Raw genomic sequence first — 14,737 nt, forward strand, 5'->3', positions numbered from 1 at the left:
GGGGCGGCGGGGAGGGGACCTATGTAGCACTTTCAACAATAAAGATTTTAAAAAAGAAAAAAATGTCCTTGGAAGGCTGGGTGGAACCCGCATAGACAAGAGTGAGATGGTCCGTCCCGTGCCAGGGGTGGTCCGGCGATGAGGGGCAGGTTCCAGCTGGTGTTTCCGGAGCTGCAGGCTGGGTTGCACGGATCCAGCCACGTGCTTGCTGTGGGCTGCTGCCAGGGCAGGGCAGAGTGCACCCCGCTGCACCGGCAGAGGTACAGGCTGCACTCAGACTCTTGGGCTTCATGCTCTAGTGTCATGGCCCGTACATACTAATACCGGTGCCCTCTGAGTTCCGGAAGCTGCTCTAGTAATGAGGCCGACCCAGTCCTAGCCCTCCTGAGCTCACCTTTCGGGAGATGGAGCCTAGAGTGTGCAGTTTTAGGTGTGAAGTGCTCTGAGGGAAATAAAAGATTGGGCGTGCTTGAAGGACAGGTGGCAGGCCAGTGGCCAGGAGGGAGAGTGGCAGGCGATGTGAGAAGGTAGGTAGCGGGGGGATCACCAAGGGTTTGTGAGCCAGGGCAAGTGTATGGGAGCCACTGGAAGGAGGTAAGAGGGCAGAGGCATATGATGTTTGCTCTAGGAAGATCCCACTGGCTCCTGAATTGAGGACGGATGGCAGGGCTGCACTTGGGGGAGCAGGAACGCCAGCGAGAGCTCACTGCAGAAGGGCAGGTGAGCGCTACTGGCATCTCAGACCAGGCAGCAGCGGGTGGGGAGAGGCCGTGGGATTCAGGGTGTGGTTTTGGAAATGAGACATACGATGTTCTGACAGGTTGGATGTGGCTTGTGAGGGGGAAAGAGACAACTGGGGCTGACTATGGGCTCTTGGGTTGGGTGGCTCGAGACGGATGGTGGTTCTGTCCAATATGGGCACTGCTTAGGTGGAAGGAACACATGTCAGGGAGACAGTCAGTAGTTGCTAATTCCCACTGGAATCCACTTGGCGATGGTGCATGGATGGGTGTACAAATATGCACAAAAGAGAGGTCTCTGGAGAGTTCACATAGCCCACCCAGTGGTTTCTGCGTAAGCCTCACTAAGGAAGGGAATCCCGAGCAAGTGTTGTCAGTGCTGTTGACAATGGAAGTTAAAGATGAAGTGGTTGGTCCCTTCCTGTTGACAATGGAAGCTGAAGATGAAGTGGTTGGTCCCTTACTGCTGACAGTGAAAATTGAAGATGAGGTGGTTGGTCCCTTACACTCCAGCTTTTCTAGCATTAAAAGCCCCCCCCCCCCGCCCCACCCCCGCCATGCTTCTCTGTTGGGTGATTCAACCAGAGGGTTTCAGAAGGGATGCTGAGCCCAAGAATCAAAGCATCGCCGCATGTGGTCCAGTGAGAGACCCTGTGGGCGCTTCCTGGTACCTCAGTATTGTTCTCCTCTACATGTGTTGTCAGGGACCTGGGTTCCCCATGCATGTCCCAGTGAACGAATGTCCCTGGGGCCCTCAGCCCTGACCACTCCCTACTTCTAGCCCCTGGATCTCTTAGATTTCACAGACTTAGCCCATAAGATGAGCTTACCCTTAGTGTCCCTAACCATGCACATCATAGGTGGGGCTCCCTGGGTGGGTGCAGCCCTGACAAATGAATTGCTTAAAAAAGGCAAAAATCATACTTGTGTTACTGGGGCCGGAGTGGGACTGAAACGGGGCGGAGGGGCAGTGCTAGCCTTCCTTTCGATTTGTCAAGCTTTCTTTCAAAAGACCTGCCGAAGAAGAAGGGTAATTAATAGGCTTGAAGTCATTTCCGACGTGTCAGGATTTCTGCCTTGCTGCCGAGTGATAATGCTCGCTGGCTCCAGGCCCCTAGGGAGCCCTCCGTCTTATTAACTTGTCTGGGAGAAACAGGGAGTGGGGACAGCTCCGGCCAGTGGGTGACAGGAAATAAAGATTTGTGGTGTGGTGAGCTGTAAACAGTGGCCAGAGAAGTTTGGTGTGGGGGCGGGGAGGGAGAAGGATGGGCCCCAAACGGCACCAGCCAGGCCTGGAGCCTGCAAGCTTCCTGGGTCCGTGGCCGGAGGAGTCCTCCAAGGTGACCCGGGGCAAGCAGAGCTTCTAATGAGCGAGAGGCGTGTAGGCACTCAGCAGAATCTGTGTGTTTGCCAACTCACCCCTCTTCCTTCTCACTGTTCCTTTCAACAAAAAGTCACCTCCCACTGAATTCGTTTTTGGAACGTACAGTCATTAGTCTCTCCAGCCCTGGAAGTTGCCTGCCCAGGCATGGACCCCAAGCCTTTAGACTTTTCCAAAGACATGGTTAAAGAGCATGTATTAAGTGCACAGTTGTGCGTGGTGTCATCTAAGACTTGGTCGGTTATGCGGGCCTGGTCCCCACCCTGGAGGATTCGGGAAGCTCTGGGAAAACAGACTCACCTCTCCTTTCGCTGCACAGTGCTGGGCACGGGCTTCCTTCCAGCAGATCAAGTCTGGGTTGGGTTGTGTGGAGACTGATCCTTTTTTCCCCTTTATTTCTGATAGTTTCACCACCCTGGCTCCCTGTTGTGATAGCTCTTTGCCTTCCTTCCCGTCTCACCTTCAGCTCATCCTCAGTTGTAAAACGATTCACCTTTTAAAATTAAGGACTGGGAGAATATTTTTGAGTAAACTAATGAATGATGCCTATAGTCATTATTACAGGCACTGCTGAGGTTTCTTCATGTATTCTCAATTTCTTTTTATTGCCCAGCCACTCACTCCATTTACATAATGGGTGGTTGATACTCAGAGAGGTTAAGTGACTTGACCAAGGTCACATAGCCAGTGTGAGTTGGAGAATGGGATTTGAACTCTGTTTGACTGTAGCACCTTGACCCCCAGGTAGGTTCCTGCATCTCTGCTCAGGAGTAAGGCATCTGCTCTTGGCAAGAATATTTTTGCTGTTGCTCAAGGCCCCACTGAGTGGAGAAAGGAGTTAGAGAGGCTTGGAGACTGTCCTTTGTGGTCACCTGAGACCTGGGACTGGCCTCTAGGCACTTGCCCAAGGCTGGCTGTGGTCACCCCTGGGGGAGGAGGAAGTTCGCCTGCCTTCTTTCCCGATCTCCGCCCCGCCGCCCCCCGCAGCCTCAGTTGCCTGTGAGCAGGCTTTTCTGAGCCAATTAGGAGGAATCTCAACAGGATTCAGAATAAATGCCTCAGAAAAATGCCATTGGTAAGTCGGATCAGTGCAGGAGAGGGGCTTGCAGAAATGATTTTGGAACTAGATGTGGTGACTGACCGGCAAGGCCTGGAGGCCAGCGTGGGCAGGAGAGCAGACCTTCAGGGCGATGCGGGCGCAGATCTCCTTGGAGGCCTTTCACGCTTCCTTCTCTTCTGTTGCAAAGCGCTTGACAAGTGACAGCTGAGCGGTGCAGGGAATCGGGTCAACAATGCGCTCCCTGCACCCGTGCTGTTCCTCGCACACCGTGCTGCTCACTGTGTAAAACAGCAGCGTTTGGAGATTTGGGGGTCATGGAGAAAGAACACCATCTCTGTTTTTATCCCTCTTAAAAAAAAATTTTTTTGTCTCCTTTTTATCTTTTTTTTTTCTCCTCCAAAAGGAATTTTTGGGAAAGAAACAAAAGTTAGGCAGAAATCCACCTTTGTTCTCTGTTCTCTCTTCTTAGTCTCCTCTTGTTTTCCTCTCTCCATCGGATATTTGAAGCCGGACTGGGAAATTGGGGAAATGTTCAGCCGGCGGGAAGAGAGGCGATTCGGGACCTTTTCCCATTTCCCCTTTCCTAGGAAAACCCAGCAGGATCAGGAAGTTGCACATCTGTGACCTGTACACACACGTACACAAACCCCTCTCTCTCACCTGATTAAGTCCACACTGCAGACCTCTTCCAGCCCCTGCCTCACCCCCCAGAATTTTCAGGACTCATTCTTCTATTCAGCCAGAGTGGGAATTGATGGGGGGTGGGGGGTGCTCTTGGAAGATATAATTAAAATTTTATTATACTGACTAAAGAGAAAGAATGGTTATTATTCAACCTCTCAGTGGTTGTTTTTAAGAGGTTTTGTTGGTTTATTCAAAGTGGTGAGAACTCGCCCGTGGCTCACGTCTGTGGGGCACCGGGGCCTTCTGCAGGGACGAGAGGAATAAAGTCGTCTGCCTTGGGTGCCTGTAGGTAATGGGTCTGGGAGCAAAGGAGCAATCGTCTCTCTCAGACTAAATAAAGCTGCCTTCCCCAGCCCCAGCGACATCCTGAGTTCCTCCTGCTAATCTGTCTGCCCTTGGAGAGGCCACAGACTTCTAACCTGGCTGAGCCTCAGTGCGTGCTGGGGTGGGGACCTGGGCCGGGAGCAGCCGATCCAGGTGGGTGGACAAGGTGTATTGTCTGCAGCCTGGGAAGAGGTGACAATTGGATTGGAAATTGGTGTTCATCCAAGGGGAGAAATGAGGTGCGTGAAGTAAACTGGTTGCTGCAGTAAGCCTGTCGATGCTGAGTGCACCCATGGGTCACACATGTACCCACAGGCTGTTCTCAGGCCCTCCCCTCCCCTCCCCCACTGCCACAACCACCCCCCTCGCCCCACCTGCTGCTGGACTCAGCCTTTGAGTCCAGGTGTGGGGGTTAATAGCAAGATATTTCCCAGGCGGTTCTCAACCTGTGGGTCACGACCCCTTTGGGGGTTGAATGACCCTTTCACAGGGGTTGCCTAAGACCATCGGAAAACACATATAATTACATATTGTTTTTGTGATTAATCACTATGCTTTAATTATTTTCAATTTGTAACAATGAAAATATATCCTGCATATTAGATATTTACATTACGATTCATAACAGAAGCAAAATTACACTTAGGAAGTAGCAACGAAAATAATTTTATGGTTGGGGGTCACCACAACATGAGGAACTGTATTAAAGGGTCGCGGCATTAGGAAGGTTGAGAACCACTGCTTTAGAGGCTTCTCATTTGGGGTCCAAAGGACCAGAAGGGATCTAAAGTGACCACAGACAACAGAGCTGGAATCAGTGGTGTCCACTGCTGGGGGCAAGGGTTGGCTGGGAGATGGTTTTAGACACTGACTGCTCCTATAAAAAGAGCAGCTCAGGCAGGGGTTGGGCCCTGCCCGTCGCCACCCCAACCTTCCCTCACCATTTGGATGGAGCGCCCACATCAGGCCAGCCAGCCTAACTTTCCTTCGATCCTTCAGCTTCCGAAAGGATTGGCTCCTCCACTCCCCTGGCTGCACAGGGGCTGAGCTTTGAGGCAGTGTCCTGGGCCCAGGAGCCTGACCTCCAGGAGGTCTCTCCCCATGCTGGGGCTCTGTCCCCCCACTTCCTCACTGGACCCTCAGACTGTTCGTCACACCATCTGGTCATGAGGTTTTTTACTGCTGATGCCCAGGAATAACCCGCATCACCTATAGGGGAGTTTCCACAGTTTAATTAAAGTTCCGAGTCATGTTCACTGGACTTTATTCCTAACTCCCTTTCTGAGAAGGCCCTGGGAAGCCCAGCTTAGCTTTCTGTCTGCTTTGTGTCTCTGAGCACGGAGGCTCCCCGCTGACCCCCTAACTTAACGCCCTGCCACCTCCTGACCCTGGGTCTCCCTCTCAAGCCGAAGCCTGAAGTAACTGGGCCAGACACTAGGTGTCGCCAGTCCGGTCCTGCCTCTGTCTTGAGCTCTGCGTGTCTTACTTTACGTCCTGCTGCCCACTGACCACTCTAGGTTAGAGACAGACTCATGTGTCTCCCTGGGTTCATAGGAAAGCTCCAGTTTTCCCCAGTCAGCAGCAGTTACAGGCCTCAGGGTGGTCCGGCCCTGTACCTCCGCCTGCCTGCTCTGTCCCGACTGGGCGACCGTTCTCTTCTGGGATGGCGCATCTTTCACAGCATCCATTCATGCTTATATTGTCCAGTGCTGTACATGCTTGAGAACAGTAAGTCACCTCAAGTACTTTTTTATAACATGGGCGGTGTCAACTATAAATAACTCGGCAATCACACGACTGCTGGACCCCCTCGAATTCATAATGTTGCGGAGCCAATTGTCCCAGGTTCTTCATGCTGGTGCAGCTTGGTCAGGGGAGTCTTCTCTCTCTTTTTTAAAAATATGTTTTTATTGATTTCAGAGAGAGGAAAGGAGAGGGAGAGACCGATAGAAACATCAGTGATGAGAGAGAATCATTGATCAGCTGCCTCTTGCATGCCCCCCTACTGGAGATCGAGCCCGCAACCCTGGCATGTGTCCTGACTGGGAATCGAACCTTGATCTCCTGGATCATAGGTTGACACACCAGCCACTGAGCCACACCAGCCAGGCAAGTCTTCTCTTTTGAGAGGCTGATACTGGTCTTTGAATGAACTCTTTATCTCCCCCCATTCCCCCGAAAGAAAGAAAAAAGAAAGAAAGAAAGAAAGAAAGAGAGAGAGAGAGAGGGGGGGGGAGGGGGAGGGAGGAAAGGAAGGAAGGAAGGAAGGGAGGAAAGAAAGAAAGAAAGAAAGAAAGAAAGAAAGAAAGAAAGAAAGAAAGAAAGAAAGAAAAAGAGAGAGAGAGAGAAAGAAAGAAAGAAAGAAAAGAAGGAAGAAAGAGGATCTGAATGACAAACATTTTTTGTTGCTTTAAGAATGTTGAGCACCCTTGGGAATAATGGGAGATGCCTAGTAGATTGAAAGTCGGCTCAGAAATTGCTGGGTTGGAAACGCCGCCTTTTGTTTCTCCTGAAGCCAGCACGCTCCCCTCAAGGCCAGCTCTTAAAGGCTCCTGTGTTTCAGCTGACTGACCTGGACCGATGGGCACAGAACGCTGGGCGGGGGGCCGTGCAGGCTGCCAAGGGCTGTCCAGCTCAAAATGGCCCATTTGAAAGCTGTTTGGGGAGCCAGAACGAATGTTGGTATCATCTTTCACTTGTGCAACTTTTCAAAATTCAGCCACAGGTCTTCCTGGAGCCCTGGCCGGGGTTTGATTTTTCTGGCCTGGATGAAAGATAAAAAGGACATTTATTTGGTAGGAGGGATTGGGACATGGAACTGCTTTCAAATGGTGTAAAGAAACCCTTTCTTCTTCCTTCCCCACTTCTGCTCTGGTGCTGACTTTGAAAAACCTTCCTAGAGAGGCTGAGATATGGTGCTTTCTCAAGCCGCTTTCTGAGGTTGTTTTTTTTTTTTTTTAATATGCTGGAAATCTATCAAGGCTCGTAATCATCTGTCGGTTCTCATCACGGAGGGACAGAGTGGAGGGTGCCCCGGGCGGGGCGGGGGGGGGGGGACAGTGGGCCTTTGTGGCAGTCCCTCCTCCTGGCCAAGAGATAACAGTGTTTGAAATCTGTGTTTATCACGAGAGCGGCGAGGAAAGAGCCCACGGCCCTTCTCTGATGGATGGGGAGCAAACTTTTCTTGTGAAGCACAGACAGCCCACAAGTTTGTATTTTTCAAGAGGAGAAGAAATTTAAAGCGAAGCTGCAGAGAGATAAGTTTTTCCGTCTGGTGCTCTAGGGAGGCTTAAGGATTCTAGTAGGACCCTGAAAATGGCAGTGACCTCAATCCGCACCCCCCCTTATAGGCTCCCTAACTAGAGAGGTTTGCAAAGCTTAAGGGGATTAATGCTCTTTAAACCTCTGCACTGCTTCCTGCTCCTCACGGGATCCGGGTGCTAATAAAGATGTACCAGCTTGGGAAAGCTGGTAAACACTGCTTTGTTGCCACGGCAACAGGCGAAACAAGAACGATGCTGAGTACTGCTAACAAGAGTCCTTATGATCAAGAGTTTAAGGAGGGGGAAAAAAGGTTCTTAAAAATGCAGAGAGCCTTGGCGAGGTAATTAGACTTGGTGCTCTCCAAGTAAATTTATAGTTTTACGGCGATCACTGGAGCCTTGTTGCTTGCAGCGTCTCTCCATCAAGTACCAGGAACAGCACCACCATGAAGAGCACCCAGCGTCGGCTGCCGGCGGCTCGGGAGAGGCTGGGCCGTTGACTGGAGACCCTTTCCCTCTGCCCCTTCTCAGCAAGGAGTCACTGTGTATCCCTTTCTCTGCTTCCGGCCTCCCTGATACTAACAGGTATGAGAGGATGCTCTCCACCTGCCTTAGATACGGGGTTCTCGTTAGTAACAGCGATGGCCAATGCTATGAGCTAACACTCACCCGCCTGCGCACGGGGCCAAGCACTTTCCTTGCTGTATGTATCCCGTTGCGCCTTCCTGCGGACACCATGAGGCCCAGCTTTTATTGTGCCCAATTTTCAGATGAAGAAAGAAAGGGATTAAGGAAATCAACCATGGGGACGCAGCCAACCAGGGCAGAGCTGGGATGTGAACCAAGGACCCCTGGACCGTATTTTACAGCCCTACTCACAACCATCGCCTGAGGCTGTAATTTTCATTCCTGAGTCCTGAGCAGCTCCTGCAGCCCCCGCTGGGATCTCCTGCCCAAACATGCCGAGACTGCCCAGGGAGCCTAGGCCTTGCTCTCAGGGTCCTTCCCTCCGTGGCATTTGGCACTATGCTGCACTCCATGGAGAAGCTTACGCTCCTCGTGTGTGTTTTAACTCTCGGGGGCTGTGAGTGAGAAGCAGGGTGGTGTGGGGAGGCAGGGTCGCTAGGTTGAGATGCCCAGGCTGCTCCACTGACCACCCCCTCCTGGGTAACAGTGCCCAGATGCTCAAGCCAGCCTGAGGCTTAATCCCGGACCCCACCCCCCGCCACATCTGGCCAGTCTCTGTGCATCCACCTCTGGATTGCCCTGTCCTCTGTATCCACTGCCATGCCGGCTGCATGAACCGATCACCTCTCTCCCTGGCACCCGCAGCGACTCTCAGGGGACTTCTGCCTCAGGCCCACCATCTCTCTCACCCATTCAGAGGGATCTTTCTGGACAGTGATCCTGGTTGTGCCAAGTTGGACAGTTTCCCAGCCAAGCGCCTGATGCGGCCTCCAGGGCCTTGCTTGACTGAGCCTTGCCTGCCCCTCCTCTCCCCATCCCCAGGGTATCTGTTCAGTGTGTCCTGTGCCCCTGCAGCTTCTTGACCACCAGGGTCTCTCTCAGCTTTTGCATATATTAAACTCCCGAGGGTCCCCAGGACTCTGCCTGGGCCCAACCCAGTTTAGGTGGGTTCCCCTTCTTCCCTCCCAACCCCTCTGCAAATGCCTCTGTCATCCTTGGCTTCCCCCCACCCTCACCCCTTATAACTATAAGGACATTTCCAGGAGGAGACCAGGTTCTGTTCCTCTTGGTGTCCCCAGTACCTGGGACACAAGTACTTGGTGCCTGTTTATTAACTAGAGAAGTGAGCATGTTTATCCTCAACAGGTTGCTATGGCAGCAGACACCACAGCCCTTAGAGATCAAGTGACTTAGGACCTTGGAAGTCCCAAGGTCACACAACTACCCTCCTCAAGCCTCCCCCCCCCCCGAAATCCCATCCCCCTGCTGGACCAGCTGCCCGGCCTCGGAGCCACCCTTCCTGCCGTGACTGTTAAACTCAGGGTCCCTCCAGTGGGTCCTGGAGACCATGCCTTAGACACGTACCCCCTTGGTCGTAATGGTAACACGGTATCTGAGTTTTATTACTTGTACATTTCTTTTATGCCAGTAAACTTGCAGTTGCACATGGGATGTTGTCCAGTACCCATCAAGAATGTGATGGTAAACACTCAACTTTTTTTTCCCTCCTTCCTCCCCACAGTATCAGCTTTCTTATTGAATTTGGGAAGCAATAGCCATTGATTAAGTTGCAGTGGAGCTTGCCCTGAAAAGAAATGATTGATAATCTGCTTAGGACTGAGTGGCTTGCTTTTCCCCTCCTGATTTCCTTGGCCGCTTTTTCAATTACCAACTGTATTTAGCTTGGTTTGTTCGCCGTAACTCATTTCCCCTTCCTCCCGGATGTGCAAGGAGGTTGTAACATAGTGTTGGAGTAGTGACATCTAATTATTTCCCTGAGGCATCGGTTAAAAAAGCAAGGATACATCTTCCTTGAGGTGGACGGATGAGGGCTGTGGGCAGTGAAGCAGAACACATCTGTCCTGGCATCGGGAGGGAGGCCAGGGTGACCTGGACCAGCACAGCCTCCCAGTCCCTGGACTCAGAACCCACCTGGCCCTCTGGGGGCAAAGGTCATGATCGATCCATCTCCCAAGTGGACAGATTGGCTCACTCCTGGGAGAAAAGGTACTGAGAGGTGTGTGTCACTGTGAGTGGTTCAGTGGTTCATGCCTTTATCTTATGAGCTTCCTCGATTCCTTAACTGCTGTCTTTAGTATGTTTTATCATCTACAAAGTACTTTCACCTGTTCAATTTTGATAGCTACAGTTCCTCCGAGCAGTACTGTACTACAATGGCAGAGAATTAACTTAGCTTCTGCATTTACCCTCCCAAGTTAATAGAAGTACAGAATCTAGCCCTTAGTTGGTGTTCAATAATGTTCATCGTCAAGGGCACCTTCTAGAGTGGGCATATGGCATGCTTGATTTCCCTGTGTCTCCAATGGAGAGACCAAGGCTTAAAATGGTGGAGAGACGTGTCCAGGAAGGTTCAGTGGACGGAGTATGGACCCCACAATTGGGAGAGTGGGGGTGCCCCATAAATAAATAGCACCCCTTGGCCCCGCCTGAGGAGAGGACTCCTTGAGAAGTGAGCCACAGGGGTGGCAGGTGGCGCACCAGAGCTGCACCTCACGCCACCTCTTACTTGGACCCAGCCGCGGGAGAGCTTCGCCTGAGTGGGCTGCGCTAGCGGGTCATGGGGGGAGGGATGGAGGGGGGGTCACAGGGAACCAGGCTTCCTCGGAGGCTTCCTCGGGAGAGGGAGGAGGAGGTGCCTGCCCAGGGTCTTCCTCCCTGTATCCTGTGAACTGTGTCACGCCACCTCTGTCCAGACAAGATGAGACCAGAGTGTCCCTGAAAAAAGTAAGGAGTCCTCAGAAGCTGGAAGCTTTTCTAAGGCTCTGCCCTTGGCCCCAAATCCTGTTTCCCTCCAGCTCCTGACTCTGATCCATGGTGTGTTGAGAATGAGTTCGGTAATGCCGGCACCACCCAGCCCACTTCTAAGGCACTGTCTGTCCCTGAGACTCTGTGAGGTCTGGGTGACCAACGGAGAACCCTGCCCGGAAGGGTGTGGGGCTAAGGACGGACTCAATGTGATGCTGGCTGGTCCCCCAAAACCCCGGGCAGGGGTGCTCCCGTGCTCCCTCCCACCGCGAGGGTTGCTGTGCCTACGTCCCTCTGCAGCCACTGCCTGTCTGGAAAGGGAACTGGGGAGACCCCGAGTGTCTCTTGGGAGCGTGGAGTCCCTGATTTCCGAAATGCCGTTGATGAGGGAGAAGCAGCCCCAATTTTGGTCAGAGTTAATGGGGTGAAGCAGCAGAGCTGTTTTCCTGGGCGCTGAATATCTCTTCTAAACGTTCAAGGCCGTAACCAAGGCAGCTAAGTCAGCGGATTGTCGGCGTTCCAGAAAGTGCCATCTCCCGACTGTCCTGGCCCTGGGACCGCAGCTAACTCAGTCCCCCCACACCTTTTTTTTGCTTAGGACTTATTTTGCTAAGAAGGAGGGGAGAGGAGTGGCATTTCTCATAATCGCCCCCTCCCGTTTTCCGAGAGCGCGGCATGGAGCTTGCCTGCTGCTGGCGTGGGGCGCTGACAAAATATTTAAATAAAGTCTCTGGGGAAAGGGCGTGCTTAGATGACGAAGAGAAACTCCTCGCAGTAATGGTCTCGGCGTGTTAGGAGCCTCTATAATTACACCTATTCAGCCCTGCCATTTCCAGTCCCCAGGCAGCCAGCCGAGGGAAGACGGGCTCTAAAAATGGCCCCAAAAAAGCCTTTTTAAAAAGGCAGTTAAGGTCTGGAGCCATAAATAGTCTTTCCAACAAATTGCAAAGATCGCTGGTTCCCTCTTTGGGCTCTGTTATTGGGGCCCTACGCCCTGGAGAAAGCTTGAGGCGGGAGTGTTGGTGTCTCCCCAAAGACTTGGAGTTCCTGGGGACCCCCAGCACCCCGGGGAGACCCAGCCTGTTGCACGGTGATGGGTAGCTGGCCTGGGCTGCCTCCTTACTGTCCACTTTTGGAGACGCATCTTTCCTGGTGGCGTAATAGGAAGCCACTCTGTACATCACGTGCCTGTCCCCGACCAGGCCGTCCACCGGCACTAACCTGAGGGCACCGGCCCGGCCCGCCTGCTGGGTGGCCGCCTCTCTGGAGTTCCTGAGTCAGAACCTTCCAGGCTCTTCTTGGCTTGGCTCACCTGCATCTCAGACGCAGAGGCTCTTAGACGCCGTTCTCATTCATGCCCCGTCCACAGCGGCACCGCAGAACTTCCTGTCTGAACAGACATGTTCATCGACGGGACCGAGAAATGGGGTATTCGCTCCGCCCAGCACCCGGGGAGACCCAGCCTGCCGCACAACGGAGGGAAGATTGGGCCAAAACACAGCCTCATGAGGACGGTGTTTGGAAAATTAAGGCTAAGGCAGCGGGAAGGACGGCGGGGAAAAGATGGCAGCCCCGATGGACTTTCCCTGGAACCCTTTCCCTCCTCTCCTGCCCCACCCCTTTCTCCTTGACTGCGAGGTGGCTTCCCCTCAGCGCATCTGCCCAGACCTGTGGTGGCCCCATGGCAACCCCAGCTTCCCTGCCCACAGACCCTGGTGGTAAACAGGTGAGGTCCCAGAGCCACTGGTGAGGCAGGCCTGGGGCCGAGGGACCCTGGAGGGACCGTGTGGGACCAGCTGCACTGGTGACAGCCTCCAGCTGGAGTGTACCTGTCCCCACTCTGTCGCTCAGCAACACCCCTCAGCTTCCGCTTGGTGCCAGCTGGTGTCTACCCACTCGCCAAGGCAGCTGGGTGGCTGGAGAGGGTTTGGCTGCTGTGGCCGGTGGTCAGCGTCTCCCCAGACTGTCCCACATCCGTGCAGAGGCTTCATGAAGCAGGAGCAGGGACCGGGTCTGGACCAGTCCGCCTTCTCACTGTGACTCCTCAGCCACAATCCGTCCGTGGGAAGACGGGAAGGCGGAGTCGTAAAAGCAGTTCTGCAAAATGCCAAGCAGGTTTTCCGAGGGCCCCCGGCCATCTGGCTTTGCGCTCTGAACACACTATGTTAACAGGTTTTAAAGTAGAAACACATGTGAGTCTGGAAGACTAGAGATGGGCCGTGAAGGAGACAGTTTAGAATTGCTGCTTGGTATCTCCCGATACAGTAGCAAACGTGAGGAGCTATTCTAGTACTTGGAAGCGGTTCATTGCGTAATGACATCTTCCTAACTTGCCCTGCCAGCTGGCTTCTCTCAATAGTCAGGGGGGGGGGGGGGGTTGCTTTTTAAAAGTATTTTTGGGGTGTGTGATGGGGAGACTCTCTATGTCCTACACCCCTCCACCGAACCCTGGAGGGAGGGGGTGGGAAGGACTTATGCCAAACGTCATGGGGATTTACGAGGATTTGCACGGTCTGCTTTGTGGACGGTGTCCAAAACCCTTCTCTGAGTACTGCTTCCTCCCGCCCCTCCAAATGACGTGTTTGGAGAGAAGAGTGACTGGGAAGCAAGCACTCCGACTGCCCGGCTTTAGAAATCCCAGCATCTAATCCCTGCCTACTGAGCAGCCTTAGGCAGGTTGCATAACCTCTCTGAGCCTCAGCCTCTTCCTCTGCACAATGGGTAACCGTCACTCCTGCCTCCTAGGGAAGGAGGCAGCCAGGGTTGCCCCCAGAAGTGTGGTGGGAGCCGAGATGTGGGAGGATGGAGAGCCCACCACTGCTCTCTGGGCCACACCGGAGCTGCTGCCCTGCTGGGTGGGGATGGACATGGCAGGGCCCACCTCACTATTGACACAAACGGCCTCTAATGAGAACCCTGTGCCCAGGCTGATCTGCATGTTCTGTGAGTCAGGTATGGAACCCTCTGGTTCCCCCACTGTCTGTCCCTGAGCGATGATGCGAAGACCCCCCTACCCAGGTGCCAGTGGGGGTGAGGCGGGTGCTTCGGAGGAGGCTCTGCCAGGGCATTGGGTGAAGCGTTTGATGTTCTCTCCAGCTGCGTTAACAAAAAACACAGTACATTCCCTTTGCCCATGCTCGGTTCCTTAAGGCCTGTCTCCCGGACAGGCCCCAGATGGCACCCACATCTCTGCTCTCGCTCACCAGTCTTTCTGTTGTCCGTCCCCAGCACATCCATCTGTGTGCAGTTGATTCTGAGAAATCCCACGTGAACCTAAACCGGTGGGTCTCGGACTCTCCCCCACCCTCATCCCCTCCCAGCCTTCACCCAGGCTGCAGACAAGAGGCAGTGCAAAGGCTTGGGCCTGTCTCTGCAGATGGCTGTGCTGTGAGGTGGGAAGCTGCGGGGCAGAGAGGGAGGTAGGCAGTCCACAGCCTGGCCCTCAGGAGGGGGAAGCCTGGGTCACTGCCTGGGCCCATTATCCAGGGAGGGGGGCAGCCTGCAGGCTTAGTCAGGATTTTTGAAGCCTGGGAGGTGCCCTCCTAGGCACCAGCTGGTGGCAACACCTCACTTTGTAGATAAGGAAGCTGATGGCCAGAGCGGACAGGTTCATTCATGATCTGAATTTGTTGCGTTGGAATCCAACAGGCCTGGCGTCCAGTCCAAAGTGGTTCTTTCCACTCACTATCTGTATAAGCTGCTTAACTCTCCGAGCCTCAGTTTCTTCATCTGTGAGATGGGACACCAATACTTCAGATGGTGATGGCTGTAGATTAAGTGAGGATGCATACATCAAGGGCCTGATAAATAGAAACATCCAACAAATGTCACC

General features: G+C 53.3%; 1 protein-coding gene across 14 annotated transcripts in view; it reads left to right on the forward strand.

Annotated features, from left to right (window-relative positions):
• MSI2 (musashi RNA binding protein 2) overlaps window positions 1–14,737 on the forward strand; it is a 346,479-nt gene that overhangs the window by 240,049 nt on the left and 91,693 nt on the right. The window lies entirely within an intron of this gene.

Source organism: Myotis lucifugus, unplaced genomic scaffold (assembly GCF_000147115.1).
Source record: "Myotis lucifugus unplaced genomic scaffold, Myoluc2.0 scaffold_158, whole genome shotgun sequence".
NCBI classification, from domain to species: Eukaryota; Metazoa; Chordata; class Mammalia; order Chiroptera; family Vespertilionidae; genus Myotis; species Myotis lucifugus.